This window comes from Gossypium hirsutum, chromosome A11 (assembly GCF_007990345.1).
Source record: "Gossypium hirsutum isolate 1008001.06 chromosome A11, Gossypium_hirsutum_v2.1, whole genome shotgun sequence".
NCBI classification, from domain to species: domain Eukaryota; kingdom Viridiplantae; phylum Streptophyta; class Magnoliopsida; order Malvales; family Malvaceae; genus Gossypium; species Gossypium hirsutum.
The window spans coordinates 115173523-115195549 of NC_053434.1; the positions used below are offsets into that span (position 1 = coordinate 115173523).

Here is a 22027-nt window from a genome sequence, read left to right on the forward strand (position 1 = left end):
TGTTTGGTGTAAGCAATATCTCCACTTGACTTGGGGTCAATTTTATATATTTTCCTTTTAGAGGCATAGTATAATATTTTTAATTTTTAATTTTTGTAACTTTTTAATTTTATTTAATATTTTTTTAATAATATTTTACATATTTTATTTTTTTTAAAAATTAAAATTTTAAAAATATTTTTAACTTTTTAAAAAATTAAGCTTTAAAATAAATAAACTTTAACAACCATCAAATTAATATTTTAAAAAGTACTAAAACCCTCAACGAAATGAAAGTTCAGTTTACTAACTTGGGACAAAAGAAAACCATAAATACCAACTAGAGAAAAAGTGATTAAGCTTATTTATATTAAAATCCATTTATACATGTATCAAATTTTTATTTGTGTTTAAACAATGATGGAAATGAAAAAGAAGATATAAAATTTTGACCCAAAAAAAACATTAATAAAAATCACTTACAATTATAAATAAAACGAATAATAATTATGTTAAATATTTTTGTAAACATTCAGTATAGATGAAATAACAAATAAGAGGTTGAAGCATCATTCAGCTGTCATACTTTGAGTCCTTAATTTGCAAATAATGGATGAACTCCGCACTGTTTTACCTCGCCTTCTGAGGAATTCCACCCATAAAGGTAGAACCTAAAGGAGGTCTCATTGTAAATACAGCTGTTTGATGCCTCACTTTTAACAAACTCCCTAACTTTGAAACCATCACAAAAGAGGAACACGTGATCTGACACTCGGCTTCCAAATGAAATGGAGGAAGAAATGCTAAGGCAACGATTGTCGCCATTACAGGATTTTAGATGACCTTCACATCTAATGTCAAATACGCTACCATTATAAGAAGAGTCTGGGAATGAAACAACGACGGAAGCAACGAAACATGGAAAGTTTATCAAGCCATTCTTAGAGCACCACTCTGAACGCAATGATGTTTATGGAAGATCCTGAGCTTTTGAAATCGAACCATCCCGGGATTTCACTTCCAGGGACGCATGTAACAATGCTAGTTTTTATTTTGCTTCCTAGGGGTGCCTGTTTGATTACAGTTATTAGAAACATATGATTGAGTATTCAGCATATAGCTATCCAAAAGAAGAAGAAGAAGCTGACCTGATGATAATCTTTTAGTACAGTGACCATATGCTCAAATGGCATCTCCAACTTTGGTGTTTCAGGACCGCTTGCAGCTTTCTGATCCAGTAGGAAGCAGTTAGTAAATAGCCAACCCAAGGATTTACAAAACACTGCTTGCTTCAAAAGCTTCTTACTGCTTGAGACTTCCTCTACTGAAGAGCTGTCATCTACATCTATATCATTCCCCACACCTTTCTCACCAAGTTTGAAGCAGTTGGTGAACATCAACTTCAAAGAAGGGCCCTCATCTGCATCTATATCCTGATAAAACAGTGCTTGCTCAAAAAGCATCTTAATGCTTGAGACATCCTCTAATGAAGTGCAGTCATGTGCATCTAAATATTCCAGGCTTGGTGGAAACTCTGGTAATGATTTCAGTTTCTTGCATTTCCTTAAGATTAACTCTTCCAACAAAGGAAAATGTTTGATGGTTGTGGGCAAGTTCTCAAGATTGCTTTCAGATAAATCTAACTTCTTCAATGAGGATAACACATGGAGATGTTTCTGCTTCACTGGTCTGCCTCCAATGGCAGTAAACAAGTTCTCACAGTTGTTCAATCTCAAATCCTTAAGACCAATAAGATTGTCAATTGAGGATGGTAATTCCTTCAAAGCCGTTTTGCTTAAATCAAGAAAGCTTAACCTCTCCATGGTCTCTAAGATTTCTGGAAAAATTTCCAATCTCGAGCAGCCTTTAAGTATGAATCTCTCAAGAGATTTCAATTTATAAAAGCTGCCAGGAAGGCAAACAAGGTTTTCACATTTGTTCAATCTCAAATCCTCAAGGACAATAAGATTGTCAATTGAGGATGGTAATTCCTTCAAAGCCGTTTCGCTTAAATCAAGAAAGCTTAACCTCTCCATGGTCTCTAAGATTTTTGGAAAAATCTCCAATCTCGAGCAACCTTCAAGATCAAAACTCTCAAGAGATTTCAATTTATAAAGGCTGTCAGGAAGGCAAACAAGGTTTTCACATTTGTTCAATCTCAAATCCTCAAGAACAATAAGATTGTCAATTGAGGATGGTAATTCCTTCAAAGCCGTTCTGCTTAAATCAAGAAAGCTTAACCTCTCCATGGTCTCTAAGATTTCTGGAAAAATCTCCAATCTCGAGCAACCTTCAAGATCAAAACTCTCAAGAGATTTCAATTTATAAAGGCTGCCAGGAAGGCAAACAAGGTTTTCACAGTTGTTCAATCTCAAATCCTCAAGACCAATAAGATTGTCAATTGAGGATGGTAATTCCTTCAAAGCCGTTTTGCTTAAATTAAGACTCGTCAACCTCTCCATGGTCTCTAAGATTTCGGGAAAAATCTCCAATCTCGAGCAACCTTGAATTGTGAATCTCTCAAGAGATTTCAATTTATAAAGGCTGTCAGGAAGGCAAACAAGGTTTTCACAATTGTACAATATCAAATTCTGAAGACCAATAAGATTGTCAATTGAGGATGGTAATTTCTTCAAAGCCGTTCCATTTAAATCAAGATTCCTCAACCTTTCCATAGTGTCCAAGATTTCTGGAAAACTACACAGATTTGAGCAGTCACTAAGTTCAAGTTTGGTTAGGGATGTGGCTTTATAAAAGCTAGGCAGAGATCTAAGATTTTGACACAAATAGAAATTCAAATAAGTTAGCTTCTCCAGATGTTGAAGGGATGAAGGAAGCTCACGCAAGTTAGAACACCCCATAAGTTCTATAATTTCAAGATTTGTGGCACTTGAGAGGTCCGGGATTCTTACAAGGTTGCGAGAAAAGGAGAGATTGATCACCTTCAAATTTACTAAATCCTGCATGCATCAGAACGTAGTGTTTAATAAATTTGTGTACATTGGAGGACTATAATGCAGCAGATGTGACCAAAATATCAAGAAAGTGCAACAACACACTAAACTATCTTCAAAATGGTATATTTAAGGTGTAATTAATTTGAGTAGTAGAACCAGCAAGTTTGAGCTTCATTCCAACTCATCACTCAAATTTTGGATTAATCTACATTAGATTTCCTTTTAAAATTCAAGCTCGAGTTGAAATTATGGTGCTGCCTCGGTAGCTCATTAACTTTCAACTTCATATAATTAAAATTTCATAAAAACGAGTACAAAATTGATTATTTATTTTTAATTTCGAATTAAAATTCTTTATTACTACTTTAAAACAATAAATACTTATTTTATAACACGTGCCCTGCACGTAATATTATATAATTAAAATAATTATATAAATAAAAATAAAAATGATCTTATATTATATTATGTTAATTTCAAAATATAAATAAATATAATAAAAATCAAAGCGTAATATCAATAAAAGTAAATAAATTATCTTTTATTTTTCCATTTGCGTTTAAATTATAAATTATTTTTTCCATTATATGCTATCAATAATTTCCATTATATATTTTTGTTAATTGCTAATTAGAAAAAATAGCAAATAATTTTACTATAAAAAATTGCATTTAAATGAAGAAGGTCTAAAAAAATTTTGCATTTACTAATAATTTTGCATTTAAATATTTTTTTTCTTTACTCCAATAATGAAAGTCTAATAATTTTAAATTCAAATAAATTAATAAAAATTATAGATTTAGATTTGATGAATTGTAACAGAAATTAATATAATGTAAAGTCTATTTTTAATTATTTATCAGTTTAAGTATAAAATAATAAAATATTTCAAGGAGTTTCGTAATATAAAGGATTCTAATTGAATTCAATTTTTTCCCAAACATAACCCTAATTAATTAATGTTATAACTTCTTCTTCTTTATGCAAAAATAACTTAAATATTAGTCATATTATGAAAACATACCAAAGGGGTAGATTGATATGTAGAGGAATCTTTATATGATCAAGAAATGGAAATGGAAACATGCTTGCATCAATCTACAAAACACCATAGCTTTATATCAAAAGAAAATAGAGTACCTGTTTTCCCTCCCAGAGTTGTTTGAGATGGCTCTCCCTCATATTAAGTTCAACTAGGTACCTTAGATCAAACTTGGTGGGCAAAGATCTCGAAGGGTATCCCTCCCAGTAAAGGTACTGTTGCGCGGAAGCGTGTGAAAGAGTAAAATTATTGTACTGAAAAATCACACTAAGTTCAATTCCCAGGAAAGAGAGGTGGATCACGAGGATCGCTTACATACCAGATCTTTCCTAGCCAGAATATCCCTCTATCGTAATTTAATAGCACAATAAATCACTACAATGACACTTGCAAAATATGCAGAACAAAAAAAAAATAAAGAACACTAGAATTTTAACGAGGTTCAGCAAATTTTGCCTACGTCCTCGGGCACTACCAAATATATTTCACTCCAAAAATACAAGTGAAAGTTTACAAATAGGGAGAGAGAACAATTGCCTTAAGTAGAGAATGGCAAGTGTGGGATGAAGAAAGTAAGAAATGGTTAGGCCTATTTATAGTTGAGGTTTAAGGATCAACTTGCAATGTCTCTATACAATTAGGGATCAAAATTGCAATTATCCCATGCCAACTAATCTTACTTTCTACTTTCGGTGCCAACTTTCTGCCACTATTCATCTTTGAAATGTCAAAGATTGTAGGTATCCAATAGGTACCTTAGCTTCTCAGGAAATGATAAAAGCCCTTTAAAAAGTAAGATTCTTCCACAAGAATTATAGAAATTGAGAAATCTAAGCTTTCGCATCTTCATGAAGGCTGTCGGATCCAATTCCAACTTTGGAAGTTCGGACATATCAAGTGCAATGCCTGTGAGCGTTTCCGTTCCCTAAACCCAAGAGCAGTATATGGAGTCAAGATGTAGGCAAAATATGAACTCAATATAATTATCATATACGTGTATGTCTTTTATACAAATATGTGTTCGAATAAGAATCGAACATGACTGTCGGACATGGATATCTCCAGAGAAAATGAAGAGTGATAATAACATAAGTGCAGGAAATGAACAGGGCCCTTACATTGTTTTTTGTTAGCACAACATAGCTGTCCTCAGGAATCCACAACCTACTGCGTTTTTCAGGATTTAAAGGTGATTCATCACGTACAATATTCCAACCCATCTGTTGCAATAAATCATGCATTGCTATCTGATTTTAAGAAACAGATATAAGAGATTTATCAATGAGGTTTTCAATTCCCGAATGTGCAGAGACATAACAAGCATCCATAATCCTTGTTACATAGTCTCGATCCTCCCCTTTAAAGAAACAAGCAATGTCAAGAAACATTTCTTTCTCTTCACAATCTAGTCCATCAAAACTCCATTTCAACACTTCTTGAATGTCCTGCTTAGGAACTTGCTTTAGTTTCTTTACTTCACTATGCTGATAGCTTTTGGTCTTGCCACAAAGAGAGGATCCGATAAGTCTAATAGCTAAAGGGTTTCCATTAGCAACACTTAAAACCATCTTTGATAGCTCCAATGATATTCTATAGGATGACTGCTTTTGAAGGCACGTTGACAAAATAGCTGAACAGATTCATCTTCATCTAATTCCTCCACTTCATAAATGCGATCCAGATCAATGCCACACTGGATAAGCACTTGTTTATTTCTAGTGGTAACAATGACTCGACTTCCAGGGCCGAACCGATCGATTCCTCCGAATAAAAACTCGAATTGGCTTAACTTTGACACATCATCACAAACTATCAGAACCTTCTTCTTGGAAAGCCTGTCCTTAAGAAAGCCTGATCCGATTGTGGGCGTTGAGATAGATAAATTTTCATCCTCTAATATGGTTGAATGAAATTTCTGACGCAAATTGAATAATTCTCTTCGTTCATCATGTTCTCTAACGTTTGCAAGAAAGTAGCAGCTTTGGAAACCATTTGAAACATGGTGATAAATGGCGTCGGCAAGTATAGTTTTGCCTATACCTCCCATACCCCAAAAGCCTAGCATTCGAAAATCTGGGAATCCGTCTTGAAATAAAGACAAAACTTCCTGCATCCGCCTTTCAATTCCAACAAAACCCTCTAAATTAGCGCTTGAGGTTCCACAATTCAATTTCTTCACTATATCTTTGACAATTTCATCTACCAGTGTTGAGTCAGGCCTATATATTAAATGAAGAAACAAATTACAGGGAAACAGAAGTAAATAAATAAAAATGATAAAGTGAATCATAGGGTCACTTTTAAAAAGAAGACATTCAAATACAGATCTAGAATTCAAATTTCGTTATCTACAGCACTTTTTAAATCCACAAATTATAACTCTTTTCTTGGAAAATAAATATATCAATAGATTTTATACATGAGAGAATGGTATGCAGGTGTCATGAACTTTGAAAAAAAAGGCAGTATAGAAAACGCAACAAACATTAACATTGTCGAATGTAGATGCTTAGCATGTTACTCACATTCTCATAGTTTTTCTACAATATGCGTCCCGTCTCTATGCCTACAAAATTATGGTCCTTCAATATATGACAAAAAAAAATTAAAATGGAAAAGTAAAGTCTTTCATATCTAGTATCTGCCCCTCAACTCGAATCTGGGTAGCATAAATGAATCACTGCTTGAAAAATAAAGTCTGTGCTTAATCTCTCTTCTTCCAAATAAATATATATTATAGAAAAACAAGAGCAAGGGTACAGAAAAGGAGTTGCAATTACCGAGTGACTTGTGAATCCCAACCGAATAATTTGCCAGCTGCAGTCAAAGCAGTTCTCCAGGTTTTCACCTTTTCAAGCTCATGCTTGAAATTTTCTTCATGCTTTGCAAATGCATCTGCAAAACTCCCTGTTTGGTTCCGTACATCTCTTGGGTCTACACCGTAAAATACAGGAACAATCCATTTGTTGCAGTCCATGATCTTGACCAGCTCAGCCAAGCACCATTTGGAAGAAGCGTAGTCTTTGGAGAAAACAATGACTGAAACCCTGGATCCTTGAATGGCCATCAACAGTGCCCCGGAAATTTCATCTCCTTTTCGAAGCTCCTCATCGTCTATAAAAGTTTGGATATTCTTTGGACACAAATATTTATACAGATGACTCACAAAACCATCACGAGTATCCTTGCCTCTGAAGCTAAGGAAAACATCGTATATCCTTGCTTTGATCATATCAGCAGCAGAAGAAGATTTAGTGGAAAACATATTTGGGTTGAACCGGATTTGATGAAAGATTATTGGAATAGGAGTAGATGAACAATTTTTAGTGTCAATTTATAGTACATACGTTTTAATGTGTGTGTTAAAAAAGTTAGAATTCATGTATTGTTTTTGTAAAATATCATTTTGTATTTAATAAATAAAATAAATAATCAAATCTTAAAGCACTTATAAAATTTGTTTTTTTATTAAATATCAGTCATGTAAATAAATTTTTTATTTCAAAAGATATTTAAAAACAAAATTAATTAAAAATAAAGTTAAAAGCTTAAATCAAACTTAAAGAGTTTAAAAAATTTATAGGCATAATGATTTGTTTGGCTCTCTAACTTTATAAAAAAATATTTTATCCCCTATTTATTTATTCACCTTTTTTAGTTTTTAAACTTACGATATTTGTCAAATCACTTTAAAATTGATACTAAAGTTAACGTTTGTTACCTTTACTGATGTGGCATATACGTGGATTGTCACATGGAACTGCATTAGCAATTAAGTAAATTCTAAAAAATTTTAAAAATATTTTTTAATTAAAAATAAACAATTATAGAAAATATTTTAAAATATTTTTAATTTTTAAAAAAATTAATTAATTGCTAATATGGCATACACATAGATTGTTATGTGGATGTCACATTACCAAAGTTAACAATGTTAGATTTGACCGGTTTGATCAGTTAATCCAATTTGATTAAATAAATTATTAAAATTATTTAAAAATATTTAAAACTCAATTCAACTAGTTTTTTACTCAATTCAATGCCATTCTTCGATTTCCTATCCAATCCGATTCAAACAACCTTAACGATATATTTGAATCGGCTTGAAATAAAGGTAAATTTGAGTTTGAGCAATTACACCAATTTTTATTTTGTAATACAAATATTTTTATTTAAATTAGAGGCATACTATTTATTTGGCCCTCCAACTTAAAAAAAAAAAAGTCATTTTAGCCTACCATTTAATTTTTCGTTTCTTTTAGCTCTTAAACTTGTGTTGTTTGTCAAATCATTCTAAAATTGATAGAAAAGTTAACGTATGTTAACTTTGCTAACATGACATCTACGTGGATTATCATGTTATATCACGTCAACAATTAAATAATTTTTAAAAATTTTAAAAATATTTAAAAAATTAAAATTATTAAAAAGTATAAAACTATAAGAAAATAATTTGTAATATTTAAATTTTTAAAAATTTATTAAATATTGATGTGGCATGCATGTGGACTACCACATGGATGCCACATTAGCAAAGTCTACATATATTAACTTTTCCATCCAATTAATCTTTATATATTAAATAAAAAAATTGATACATTCATCACAAACCCAGAAATTAATAAAAAAATTTATAAAGTACAACAAGAATGGTCGTCGGAAAAGAAATCAAGTAAAGTTAGTTTTTGTAAAATGCTACCAATTAATTATCGGCATTAGTGAAGATCTTTTAAAAAATTTGTAACTACTGTTTCTGCGTGCTAATTAACTTTCATCTTCTGGTATTGGATTCAACTTGCCTGGGTTTACAACTGTTTTGGATATCATGGGATGATGATGTTAAAATCACAAACCATATAAGATAAAAGGTTGCCCATTATGATTATACTACTTCAAGATTGATATCTTCTAACTATGTTACCTGGACTCAAGGGTGAGAGTGTTTGATTTGGATACCTATCATTTTAATTAATGCTATAATTGATTTATAATCTTATAAACTTAAATTTACAAGCTGCTTTTGTTGTTCATTTGGTTGCTGGGTTTCACTTTTACCAAGTGATTCTTCATTCTGAGTGAAAAATAAACATTTATAAAATTCACTTATGGTGTAATAAATAAAACCAATCATAAATATGTATTATGGGAAACATTTTATAAACAAAATACGAATTAACTGTTAAATATTTAATAAACATATTTAGGGTTTGAAATTCAATATATACGAAATTACAAAATGAGGTTGAAGCATCATTGAATCCTTAATTTGCAAATAATAGATGAACCCCAGACTGTTTTTCCTTGCACTCGACCCAATACGACTCAACCTCGAAATGAAAGGAAGCCTGATTGTAAATACGCTTGTTTCATGCCTCACTTTTAACAAACTTCCAAACTTCTTCATCATCATATAAGAGGAACACGTGATCCCCCCAGCATATAGGTTGTCAAACCAAAAGGCAAAGAACATCTAAGGTCATGATTGTCGCCATTACAGGATTCCAGATGACATTCACATGTAAGTTATCAGTGTCACGGGCAACGATTGGTTTAATCATGTAACACTAGACTTGTGCATCGGTCGAGTCTATTCAGAATGTGAAAGGGTTTAGTTAAAAATATAGACTCAAAAAAATGAGATTGGATAAAAAAATAAAAACTGTTTAAAAAACGAGCCAGGTTTCGAGTAAGACATTTTTGGCCCGGGCTCAACCCGGCCTGAATTCACTAAATGACAAAAAATCTATTTTTTTAAATATTATTTTCTTGTTATTTTCTCCCTATTTTGCTACCATTTTACTATTATGTTACTACTGTTTTGTTGTTATTGTTTGGATATTGTATAAAACTTATTTTATTGTTAATTTTGTTATTATTTTAGAGACATTTGTTTGTTAAATTGTATATATCTTAGTGTTTTTTAAATATACATATTTTTTAAAATTTATTTTCAATTTGTTGGGAAATATTTATTTTGATGTTTTTAGTATTTTTAATGTATTATATATATTTAAAATTACATAAAAATTAATATGGGTCGGCCGGGTCAAGCTTGGGTTTTATTATTTTTTATCCAGGTCGGGCTTGGGCAAGTTGTCTCCTACTTGGAATGACATCAAGAATTACCTAAAGCACAAAAGAAAGGAAATGTCAGTGGAAGACTTAATTGTCAGACTTCAGATTGAAAAAGACAATAGAGGTACCAAAAAAAGGCTCAACAAAGTAGCAAATGAAAATGGTGTTAGGGCAAACATCGTAGAAGTCAAGAAAGACTTCAAGAAGGGAAAACAATCTCAGAATGGGTCTAAACTGGGACCAAAAAGGTGGTGTTTCCAAGAAGCAAAAATTTCAAGGAAAATGCTTCAATTACAACAAGATAGGGCACAAATCATCCGACTGTAGTATCCCAAAGAAAGTTAGAGCAAACGAGGCTAATGCTGTGGAAGAAATTTCCAAGAAAGTGTCCAATATGGACTTATATGCCTAACATACTCAAGAACTATGAATAAGAATGATTCTTTCTAAAGGAGGAATGTTTGTAGGAAGGGAATATGTATTAAACTAAATGCAATCTCTATAAAAACAAAACTATGAATAAGAATGTTACTTCTTTTTCTGTTTATATGCTTAAGTCATTTAATTTATAATATGGTGGGATCGGACATGCTAATTATGATACTTTATGTAAATTAATTAACTTAGAGCACATTCCTTCGTTTCACAATAATTATAATTATAATTATAAATGTGATACATGTGCTGAGGTAAATTAACAAGGTTAAAAACCACTTGATCTAATACATAGCAATGTTTGTGACTTAAAATTTGTTCAAATGAGAGGAGAGAATAAATATTTTATTACCTTCATTAATGATAGCACAAAATATTGCTACTTATATTTGCTTAAGAGAAAAGACAAAATATTTCTCTATAAACAAGAAGTTGAAAACCAACTTAATAAAAGATTAAGATGGTGAAAAGTGATCATGGTGGTGAATACGTTGAACCATTTGAATATTGTACACAACATGACATTATTCATGAAGTAATATCACCATATTTTCTTCAAATGGAGTAGCCGAGTAAAAAAATCGAACTCTAAAAGAAAAGATGAACGCATGCTAAAAAGCTCTGGATTATCACAGAAATGTGGGGGAAGCATTTCTATAAGTTAATTACCTTTTAAATAAGGTGCCCCACAAGAAAAGGGACAAGACACCATATGAATTATGAAAAGGTAGAAAACCATCCTACAACCACTTGAAAGTGCAGGGGGTGTCTTGCTTAGGAAATGTATAATGGTAAGTCGAGACATATGCATCGTCGACACAATACCGTTAAACAACTGATCTCAAACGAAGTTGTCTCTATTGACTTTGTAAAATCAAAAGATAACATTGCGGATCTGCTAACTAAAGGCTTAAATCGAATCATGTTGATAAAACATCGTAAGGAATGAGACTAAAGCCCATGAAAATAAAAGTCGTTATGTAAAGGAAAACCGTACCTAGTTTACTGGAGATCTCAATATCTAGGTTCAAAGGGACAACCTAATTGCATAGACCTTGTGCGGTCACTGTGAGGGTACTTATCCCAAGTCTGTTCCTATGATGTAAATAGTGACTAAAAATGGGATAGCTTAAGCAATACTTTTAATGACCGTTGTGTGTTTCGGTGAGCCGAACAACATAAGTCACCTATGTGAGAGTGAAGTGAGGCCGCTTCGAGAATACTATTGGGACATAGTTCTCTCAAACTCTTGCAGAACCAGGAGATGTTCATGGCTATATGAACATAAACTTGAGAACTAAAACCTTGCCAGAGAGGTAGTTGTGTGAGGTATATCATCGTTTACACAAACAGCATAATAGTTTAAGGACATCACGTCTACTGGTCAACTAGTAAAGTAAATATACTTTCACAATGGAAGGTTCAAGGGTGGATACCTACCTATCCTATGCAACTATCGATCGTAGATTTTATCACCACATTGAGTCAATATTTCTTCGATAAAACTATCAATTTTCATTCATGTAGGGGATTGTTGGAAAAATTGTAATTTATAGGAATTTTGAGGCATATTCTCAATTGGTAAATATGGAGAGTTGAATCATAAAATTATGGTTTCATATTCTACTGCATTAGATCTTTACAGCAGTATATCATATGCTCAAAATGGTTGAGTGATGAATGAGAAATTGATGCTCAAAGTAAGATACTTAAAAATATTTGTTGAGAAAAATAAAAGTATAGATCCGATATTGGTTAAATACCAAGTATGAGATGTGTATATACATGAGAGCCCACTTGAAAGGTGATTGAATGACTAAGCTTGGAACCCTGTCTCGCGCGCAGGGGGTGCAGGTCCAAACCCGTTTGGGTTGAGGCACACCCGCACAATGTGGGCAATGCAAAATGTCCGAACCGCTAAAATGGGTTTACGAATATTTTATTCCAACACAAAATTTATTTTTCCTCAGCAAATATATACAAAATCTGATATAAAAGGATATATATATCATTATTTTATTTGATTCTAATAAATTTGATTTGATTTTAATCAAATTGATTTAATTGTCCCTTTAATGCAGATTTTGTCTCCTTATAAATGGATATTTCCAAAAAATTCTTCACTTTAAATGTCTATAAAAGACTAAGACTTCTTCAGAATTTTTTGTTCAATACTCATACTCTCTCATATCGAATTTATTTTACTCTCAAAATTCTTATTTTCGTCTTCATATTTTCTAACGTTTCGGTGATAGAAAGAGACAAACAGTGATAATTGCTTTCTTTTTTCTTTTTTGAAAGACTTTTAAGGAAATTGAGGCTATTCATTCATTATGATTTACATGGTTTTAAAATTGGATTAATCATTCGATTAATCCAATCATCGGTTCATCAGATTAATTAATTCATTAATTCAATCGGTTCGTCCAATTTGATTAAATAAATTATTAAAAAATTGATTCAATCAGCCAATCTGATTCGATTTAAACAACTTTAACCATATATTTTATCAATTTTGAGATCAAGTAAATTTGACTTTGGCTCAATTATCCAATTTTTATTTTTTAATAAAAATATTTTTATTTAAATGAAAGGTATAATTTTTTTTGCCTCTTTTAGCCCTTAAATTTGTGTTGTTTGTCAAATTAACCCAAAATGGATGGAAAAATTAACATATGTTAACTTTGCTAATGTGTACGTCACATCAGTAATTAATTTTTTAAAAATATTAAAATTTAAAAAATATTTTAAAAAATTAAAATTATTTAAAAAGTATACAAATTATAAGAAAATTTATATATTTAAATTTTAAAAAATTAATTAATTGATGGACATATACATGGACTACCACGTGGATGCCACATCATCAAAGTTAATAGGCGTTAACTTTTTCATCTATTTTGAGGTGATTTGACAAACAATGCATGTTAAAGAGTTAAAATAGGCAAAAAAAAAATTTAAATAGAGGGTTAACTCATAACATGGAAATTCACAAGATTTTTTCCTCAATTTTATGATAAAAGTATCATAGAGGTTATTGTACTAGAAGTCAAATTAATTTTGTCCCTTCTAAACAAAATATGAGCAAATTAGTCATTGTACGTTAGATCAAAGATTAAATTGATCATTCTGTTAAAAATTTCATCCAATTCTATCGTTAAAAACTAATCTCTATATATCAACATAGACTAGGGCAAGGGATATAATTTGTCTTTTTAGTCCAATCTAACTCGTTACTATGGAAATTTACTGAGTTTTTTCCACATATGAATAGTTTAGTCAATTAATGAGTCTTTTAGTCAACTACGCTTACATTTGGATTTTTGTTGGACGATGAAAACACAAAGCAAACCTGAATTTCTCATGATGCTTGGGTTTTGAGTTAACAAAAGGTGTTTGCTTTTTGTGGACTTTCAAAATTCAAATTAAGGCTTTGGAAATAAGAAATTGAATTCAACAATATATTTGTTTATTTCCTAGTTTTTCAATTAATTGTCTGGTCAAATATTAGTTTGGAGGTTGCTGCCATTGAAATTAGAAAATCTTTATTCAGGTTTTAAAATACTGTTATTAATTATATGGTCAAATATATGATAATAACTTTTACAGAAATTTAATGGTTTGAAGAACTCTATAATTAAATAGAAATTTAATTGAGACAAATTATTTTATTTTTTTTAAAAAATAATTCTTTAAAAAATAAAGGAATCACTTGCATTTAAAAAATATATATCCTTTAATAATGTTGTGCTATTTTTTTCATCCAACCATTTAATCATTAAATCAGTAAAACCCTTTTAAATTAACATGAATTATTGGTCTAATAACAAAATTAGCCCTCTAATATTTACTTATCTTATTTATTTCATCCTAAATATTAAAAAATTCAATAAATTTAGTTCTCTATGTTTACAAAATTTAATCCTCTAATGATAGGATGTGTAAATATTATAAAGATAATTTTTTTATTAGACCAATAAAAAAACTTATGTCAAGTGATTAAAATATTTAATTTTGAAAAATTTAGTGACTAGATAAAAAAGTTAAATAGATTTGGGCAACGACATCAAGTGTACCTGCATATTGCACTCTTGAGTGGCAGCTTGTCAAAGTACATGGATGTAATAACAATGAGGCAGATGAACTTGCCAAAGCCGGTTCATACAATCAGGGGCAAAGCCAGAAAATTTTTTTAGGTGGGGTCGGATGAAATTTTAATTTTTTATAGTTTATATTTTTATAATTTGTAAAGGATTAAATCAAATTTTTATAATTTTAGGGGGGCCAAAATGTAATTTTACCTTTATTAATTTAAAATTTTTAAAAAATTTCAAGAGCCTAAAATACAATTTTACATTTTAAGGGGGCCGGGGCTCATGCCAGCCCCCTGGCTACGGCCCTGCATACAATTTTAATGGTACTTGGTGTCTGTTTAGAGTTAGCAAATAACTGTGTAATGGTGAGTTTTGGTTTGGTCCCTTGGTAATTGCATTAGGCAATAGGTAGGGGCCTTTTTTGTATATGAATGTTTCTTCCTAACTATTAACCTTTCAAAATGTATTAATAAATATAACATCTATCTTTGTATGCAGGTGTGGATTGCGGAAGTAATAATAAATATAAAAATTCTTGGCGCAGAGTATACAAAATTTTTGGTGTAGAGTGGTTCTACTTATATTTTACTTATAAAACAAAATCTTTTAAACAAGTTTCTTATTATTAAAATTTAACTTAATTATTTAACATGTCAACAAAATTTAGGATTATATGTTAGATTGAATATATTACAAATGTCTATAATTTGATCCAAATGCTGTAAATATGCTAAATGTTATATTCAAGCTAGCACTTCACTCCTAAATTAACAGTTAGATTATCGTCGATACAATATTAATAGTTTGGAGGCTCATTTAGAAAGCTGAGTTTATGGACAATTTAACACCTGGACAATAGTTTGAGAATATCCATTAGTAATTAAGTACCCAAGAAAGAAATATGAAACAACAATTTGAGCTTCCAGCATCATTTACCTATCGTAAACTAGGACTGTATTGTTTTTGACCCCCCCCCCCCCAGTAAACAAGGAGGTGAATTTAAACAAGGCCTCATTGTACTACACTTGTTTCATCATTTCATCATCTCATCGCCTAGATTTCTTTTGGAAAGTTTCTTCCATCGACTTAAATATCGGAAAACGATTCAAGTGTCAACTTCAACACCGTCATGGTTTGCATTTTTGGTCTTGCAGATCAAACTATACCATTGAAGCTTACAACTGGGCCCATACACTTGAAGCTTGCAACAAGCCCAGATACACACTGTTCTAAGGAAGAGACTAACAATTGTGCTTTTTTTTTTTCGAGATTCAAAACTCTAATCAAATTCAATTTATAAAATATATTTTCCTTTGCTACTTAAAAATACAATATCAAATATGAATTTTAAGAATTTAGAACTTCCTATTTTTTTTAAATTATATCTTCTGATTTATTAATATTTACTTAAATCCAATTAGTCATGTATTAAATTTCTAATTGTGTTTAAATTATAAGAAAGAAAAAAGAAAAAGAAGTTTTAATATTTTGGGTGAAAAATGAACATAAATATTTAGAAAATCACTTAAAATTAAAAGTCAAGCCTAAGATATTATATACTATATTAATTATAAACATTTTAGAGTTTGAAGTTGACTACAAAAGATAGACACAAATAAGAATTTGAGCTTGAAGCACTTAAAAAGAAAGTGCTTACTAAGTACAAAGGTATTGCAATGGATTCTCTCTGCGAAAATTTTCTCTGTCAAGAAGATGGTATTAGAAACTCATCCATGGAAGTTTTGACTCCTGAAAAGGTACATTTTAGTGATAAACCTGAAGAGGTGAATACAAATATTATCGTTGATAACTTCTTAGAAAGAGAAATTAATGGGGCAATCATCCATGGCTAATATAAGCGGGCTAGAGGAAGATGAGGATTTCGGTGTGATGGAAGGAGATATACAGAAATCTATTGTTAATGGTATACCTTCAATAGACTTTTCAGAAAGGGTCCACCAATTGCTCACTACGGACATGGAAACACAGTAGGCTTAAAACTCCTTGGCCGAAATATTGGTTACTCTGTTCTACACAGCAAAATTTACAACATTTGGAAGACACAATCTCCGTTTAAACTGATAGATATTGAGAACGACTATTTTCTGGCTAAATTTCAAAACAAATTTGATTGTGAAAAGGTACTCTCTGAAGGCCCTTGGATTATCTTCGGTCACTAATTGAAAGTACAACTGTGGACGATATCAAAACAAAACTCACTAAATATTCACTTTCCAAAATTTTGTCTCTTTTAATCTTTTGTTCAATTACGTGCACCGACCTATAAAGCTTATAGCTTCATTGTGGTGGGAACATGGCATTGAAAATCTTTGTACCACTTTAAAAAGCATCCAATAAATTGAGAGCATACACGAATCCAGAAATATTTTTAGCAACAGAATTAAATAATAATTTCTTATGAGATTAAAATATAATTTTGTAATGTATTAATTTATTATTTTCATATTTTTGAAGGTATTAAATTAAAAAATTTTAATGACTAAATAAATAATAAAAATAATAACAATTGAGTAACTAAAATAGAATAACAAACATAATTGGGTGATATTTTTTATAATTTACCATTAGTTTTACAATGCAAACATGAATTACATTTTATTCTAGACTAGTTTTATTTAGTGTCGTTATTTTTTGGCTGGAAGCATCAAATTTTATGATTTTAAAGCTAAGATATTTTCACGGTAATGAAGAAGTTGATAAACTAAGAGTTAAATTATATTTTGTCTCCTTTATTAAAAAAATAGGTGAATTAGTCTTTATACATTAGATCAATGAGAAAATTTGTCATTATATTAAAAATTACATCTATTTCTACAGTTAAAAATCTGTCCTTGTACATTAGAATGTGGTACATGTGGCACATAACATGCAATTATTTGGTTATTCCGTCAGTCATGCTAGTATTTATTAGTAAAAATGGATAAATTTTTTAACAGAAAGAACCAATTTGCTCTTTAATCTAACCTATAAAGACTAATTTGTCTATTTTTTTAATAAAGGGAACAAAATACAATCAGATTCATAATATAAAAGTCTGCGTAATACTTTTACTTGAAAAGATCTACAATGGAAGAGATTATGGGCCATCATCATATTTATCTCTAATATTATTATCTAAACATTCATAAAGGTAATTAATATGGAACGAAACTCTACTGATTTGATTTGATCATAGTTGTTAGACTTACATTATTAGGTATGGAATTTAGATTCCACTTATTTCTTCATTGTGAGGAATTTTTGAAGTTTATATTATTGTCTAATCAAACTATTTTAACAACTTATACTAAGCTTTTATAGGAGAAAACCTTAATGGTGAGGAAAATTTGTCAGTTAAGGTTTTTTTTTATAATTTATAAAATTTTAAATTAGTAATAATAAAATTATACTTTGATCCTCTCAAAAATAAAAAAAATTAATTTAGTCCTTTAAAAATTATAAAATATAAATTATTAAAATGGTGAAATTACATTTTTGCTATTGTAAAAATATATAATCTAATATCAACCCAAAAAATTTCTAGTTTCGCCCTGTTGGATTACGAGTAGATAAACTCCTTTTATTACCAGTCGTAACGCCCCAATTTTCGCGAATTCTGTGAATGTTGGCATAGGTTTAATTATGTTAGTGGGCCTCTAGAAGGCCCAAGCTTAAGATAGAACCCGGTCATTTTAGTTAATTTTTGTTCCATAAGAAAAAGGGAGTGAAATTATGAAATAGGACCTATGTGAAAATGTTTGAAAATGCTATAGGCTAATTTGTAGTGGCCAAATAAATAGTTGTGCAAAATAGGAGGATTTGCATGTCAAATTCCCCACTTTTAATGTAGTGGCCGGCCAAGGTGATGGATAGTTGATAATGTATGCATTTTAGCATTTTAATAGTTAATGGATGATGGGCATTAGCATTTTAATAGTTAATGGATGATGGGCATGGTAAGCATTATGGGCATATTTTTATTGGAATTATGTGTCATAAAATGTTGAGTGATAAGAATAACAAAAGGAAGTAAAGGAGGGTTTTTGTTCATTCTTTATTCTTCATAGCCGAATTTGAGAGAGAGCAAATAGGGGAGGAAACCCTTGAATATTCGGTCACTGGGAGGGGGAAAAATTGAAGGTAAGTTCTTGGTACTTTGCTTCTATCTTGATGTTCATGAGTTCTTCTTGATTGTATCCTAACTCATGAAGCATATTTTGGTTTTTGGTTGTTGTTTCATGTTCTTTTGATGAAAAATGGAAGATAGGTGAAGTTGAGCCAAACAAATGAGCATGCATGTGCCTTAGATGCTAAGGGGAAAAATTGGCTAACATGTTGTGCTTTAAAATGATGAAATGGAGATTATACTTAAGTAAAATCATAGATATGTGATGATTGATTGGTGATATACATGTTTAAATAACAAGCATGCAAGTTAGGTGTGAAAGAGTGATTTGGTAATAAATCTGCTTGGGACAGCAGCAGTAACATGACTTTGGAAAATCACCATAAATTGTGGGAGATGAATTAGAAGCTGAATAAATTATGTAATTAAAGCTTAATGAGTCTAGTTTCAAATGAAATAAACGAGAACATATTTTGAATTCTGTACAATGAGAAATTTGATTTGTAATGAAGAGTGGTCAGATTAGTCAAACAGTGAAACATGGGAAACTTTAAGAAAAATCTGGTATTGATTGGCCATACCAAAAATTCTGAAAATTTTATGGATAGAAGATATATGAGTCTATTTTCAGGGAAGATTAACGGCACTTGATTTGGAGTTTCATAGCTCCAGTTATAAATGATTTAGTGACTGTTGCTCAGGAAGACAGCTTGCAGTGAAATTATGATTATGTGGTAAACATTGACAAAAATTTGTTAATGAGTTGCTTATTGATTTCTTATAAGCTTACTATGATCTGTAGGTGTGGTTGGTCAAATATTGTAAGGGGTTAATACGTAGTTTGTATTTGAATAGTTAGATTAACGTGTTAGTAATCCAATTGTAGGCGGTTCGTGTGTGGATCTCGTCAGCATATCGTCGCAAACAGGTGTGTAACTAACACCCTCTTTCTTAGTCTAGATCGGCAAAAGTCGAAAAGTCGAAATGCCGAAAACCGGTATTTTGTAGATTTGCGAGTGTGCGAATGCTCGTGAGGTAAATCGATTAATGTTTTTGGTAAGCTGCAATGTTTGGACTGCAAAGTGCATGATTTCTGTGCCCTCGATATTTTTGGGCTTAATGGGCCAAAATTGGAATGATGGGCCAATGGGCCTAATTCGGTAAGAACCCTCGGTAGTAATTCTGTTAGTACGTGAAAGGTAGGAATATGCATGAAAAACCCTAAAATAAATAAATTACTGAAATACCTTTAAAAGTAGAAAATTTACAGTTTTACCCCTAGGAGATAAATTACCGAAATACCCCTAGGGTTAAATTGACCTAAATGCATGTTTGACTGTTGTTATTTACTGCATGCCATGTTGTTATTATCTGATGCATGGGACTGGGATATTGACAGAGGAAGTACTGAAAGTGGCTTGTCCACGTACTGGAGGCTTTGCCTCAATTTACTGTTAACCGAGCAGCAAGGCTGCAACTGTGGAGTGTTGGGCTGGGTGGGTTGAGCTATTCCCCACATGGAGTGTATGGCTGGTACGGGTGGAGTGTAGTGGTTGGTGGGTTGAGTAGTCTCCCCAAATGAGCTTGCATATGTTTACTGATGTTGCATGTATTTTGAAATGGGCCTATGGGCCATACTGTTATCTGAATAAGGGGCTAAGGCCCAGTTTATTGTAATTTGAAAAGGGCTCTGGCCCAGTACCATTGTTACCTGAATGGGCTTAGGCCCAATGGGCTTGAGCTGACTTGGGCTTTGAATGAGTTTTTCTTACACATTGAGTTTCCCTTAACTCACCCCTTCTTTAACCTTGCAGGTGAGCCTTGATGTGGGTGACTTGGAGCCGGAGGGGATTCAGAGTGGCCATGGTGAATACTTTTGGGTTTGAAAAAAAAAAGACTGGTTTTCTTAAGTTATTTTTAATTACTATTTAATTTTTGGGTTGTAATAAGGCCATTTTAACTTTATTTTCTTATTTGATTTTTCTGGGATTATATTATTAAAAACAACTTTAAATTGATGGATACTAATTCAAATGGGCTAGACTTAGGGCGTGATTTCAAAACGATACTTGTTTTTTTTTAAATAACACGACGTCACGAATATTCGATTTACCAAAGAAATTTCAACTTGTTATAACCAAGTGTGGCAATGGATGTGGACATGTCTAGGATTGGATCCAATCGGAGAGCTTGGTACTTAAGCAGCCTTCATGGCTCACCTCCTCTGTTATGGATACCAACCTGGTGCCCAGCTTCCATTCACTTGGTTAGTTTGACAAAAGTCTGCTTTTTAAAACACTAAAAAGGGAACACGGGTTTTTGACTTCAAAGTGGCACGTCGGATTCGGCCTTAACGTCTGGGTCGGGTTTAGGTGTAACAGAAAAAAATACGTTTACATTTGATTTTTCTTTCTTAGGAAGGTACTGATCGTATTTTATTATGCAAAAGCTTATAGGCAATAGCTCTGCCGCAAAGAACATGACATTAAAAAAATCTTTGAATAAACTTATGATCTGATGATTAAGAATATTTATCAAGTTAAGTGTAACTTGAATTCAAGTTACATTAATTGCGTTTATTGTTCGAACTTTATCCTGTTATTATAATTTACAAAAAAAAACTCTTTAAACCACTTTTAAGGCAATCGAAAGTTCACTTTGTGGGCAACGTAAAAGATTAGTGACTATAATTAGTACCATATTTGATTAAACAATTTGAATGTATCGTTTTACTTTGTTTGTTAAAGTTGGAATATATGTGTTGTTTTTTTATAAAATATCATGTTTTTTTTAAACATTAGTCATGTAAATGGTTTGTGACAACATAAGATATAATATAATGTTTTATTGTGCTTGGTAAAAGTATTGAACAAGGATGAATGATGTATTGTTTTATGATATATCACTTATGTTTATAAGAAAAAAATTAAAATTATTAAAAAATGAATTTAGATAAAGTTATGTTTAGATTTGAGTCATTTATTTACGCTGGTTTTAAACTTGAAATGCTCTTAGACAAATTTATATATTATTAAAATATATATTTTTATTTTAATATAATAATATAAAAAACTTGATATTTTATAATAAAAAATAAAAAAATTACTTAAAAAACACATTTAATATGAATCTAAATAAATTGAAGTCCAAATTCTTTTGAATCTAGACAAAAATTTGTTTAGATTCATTCTTAATATTAAATAGTTTTTATATATAATTTTTATAAATTTATAAGTTCATAATTAATTTAGACAAAATAAAGTGAACTTAGAGGTATTAAAATATGATATGGAATCTAAATTCAAATAACAATTAAATC

General features: G+C 31.0%; 1 pseudogene; it reads right to left on the reverse strand.

Moving 5' to 3' along the window:
- Window positions 1–520: 520 nt before the first annotated feature.
- Window positions 521–7296, reverse strand: LOC107929785 (disease resistance protein RPV1-like; annotated as a pseudogene).
- Between the last annotated feature and the right edge of the window lie 14731 nt (window positions 7297–22027).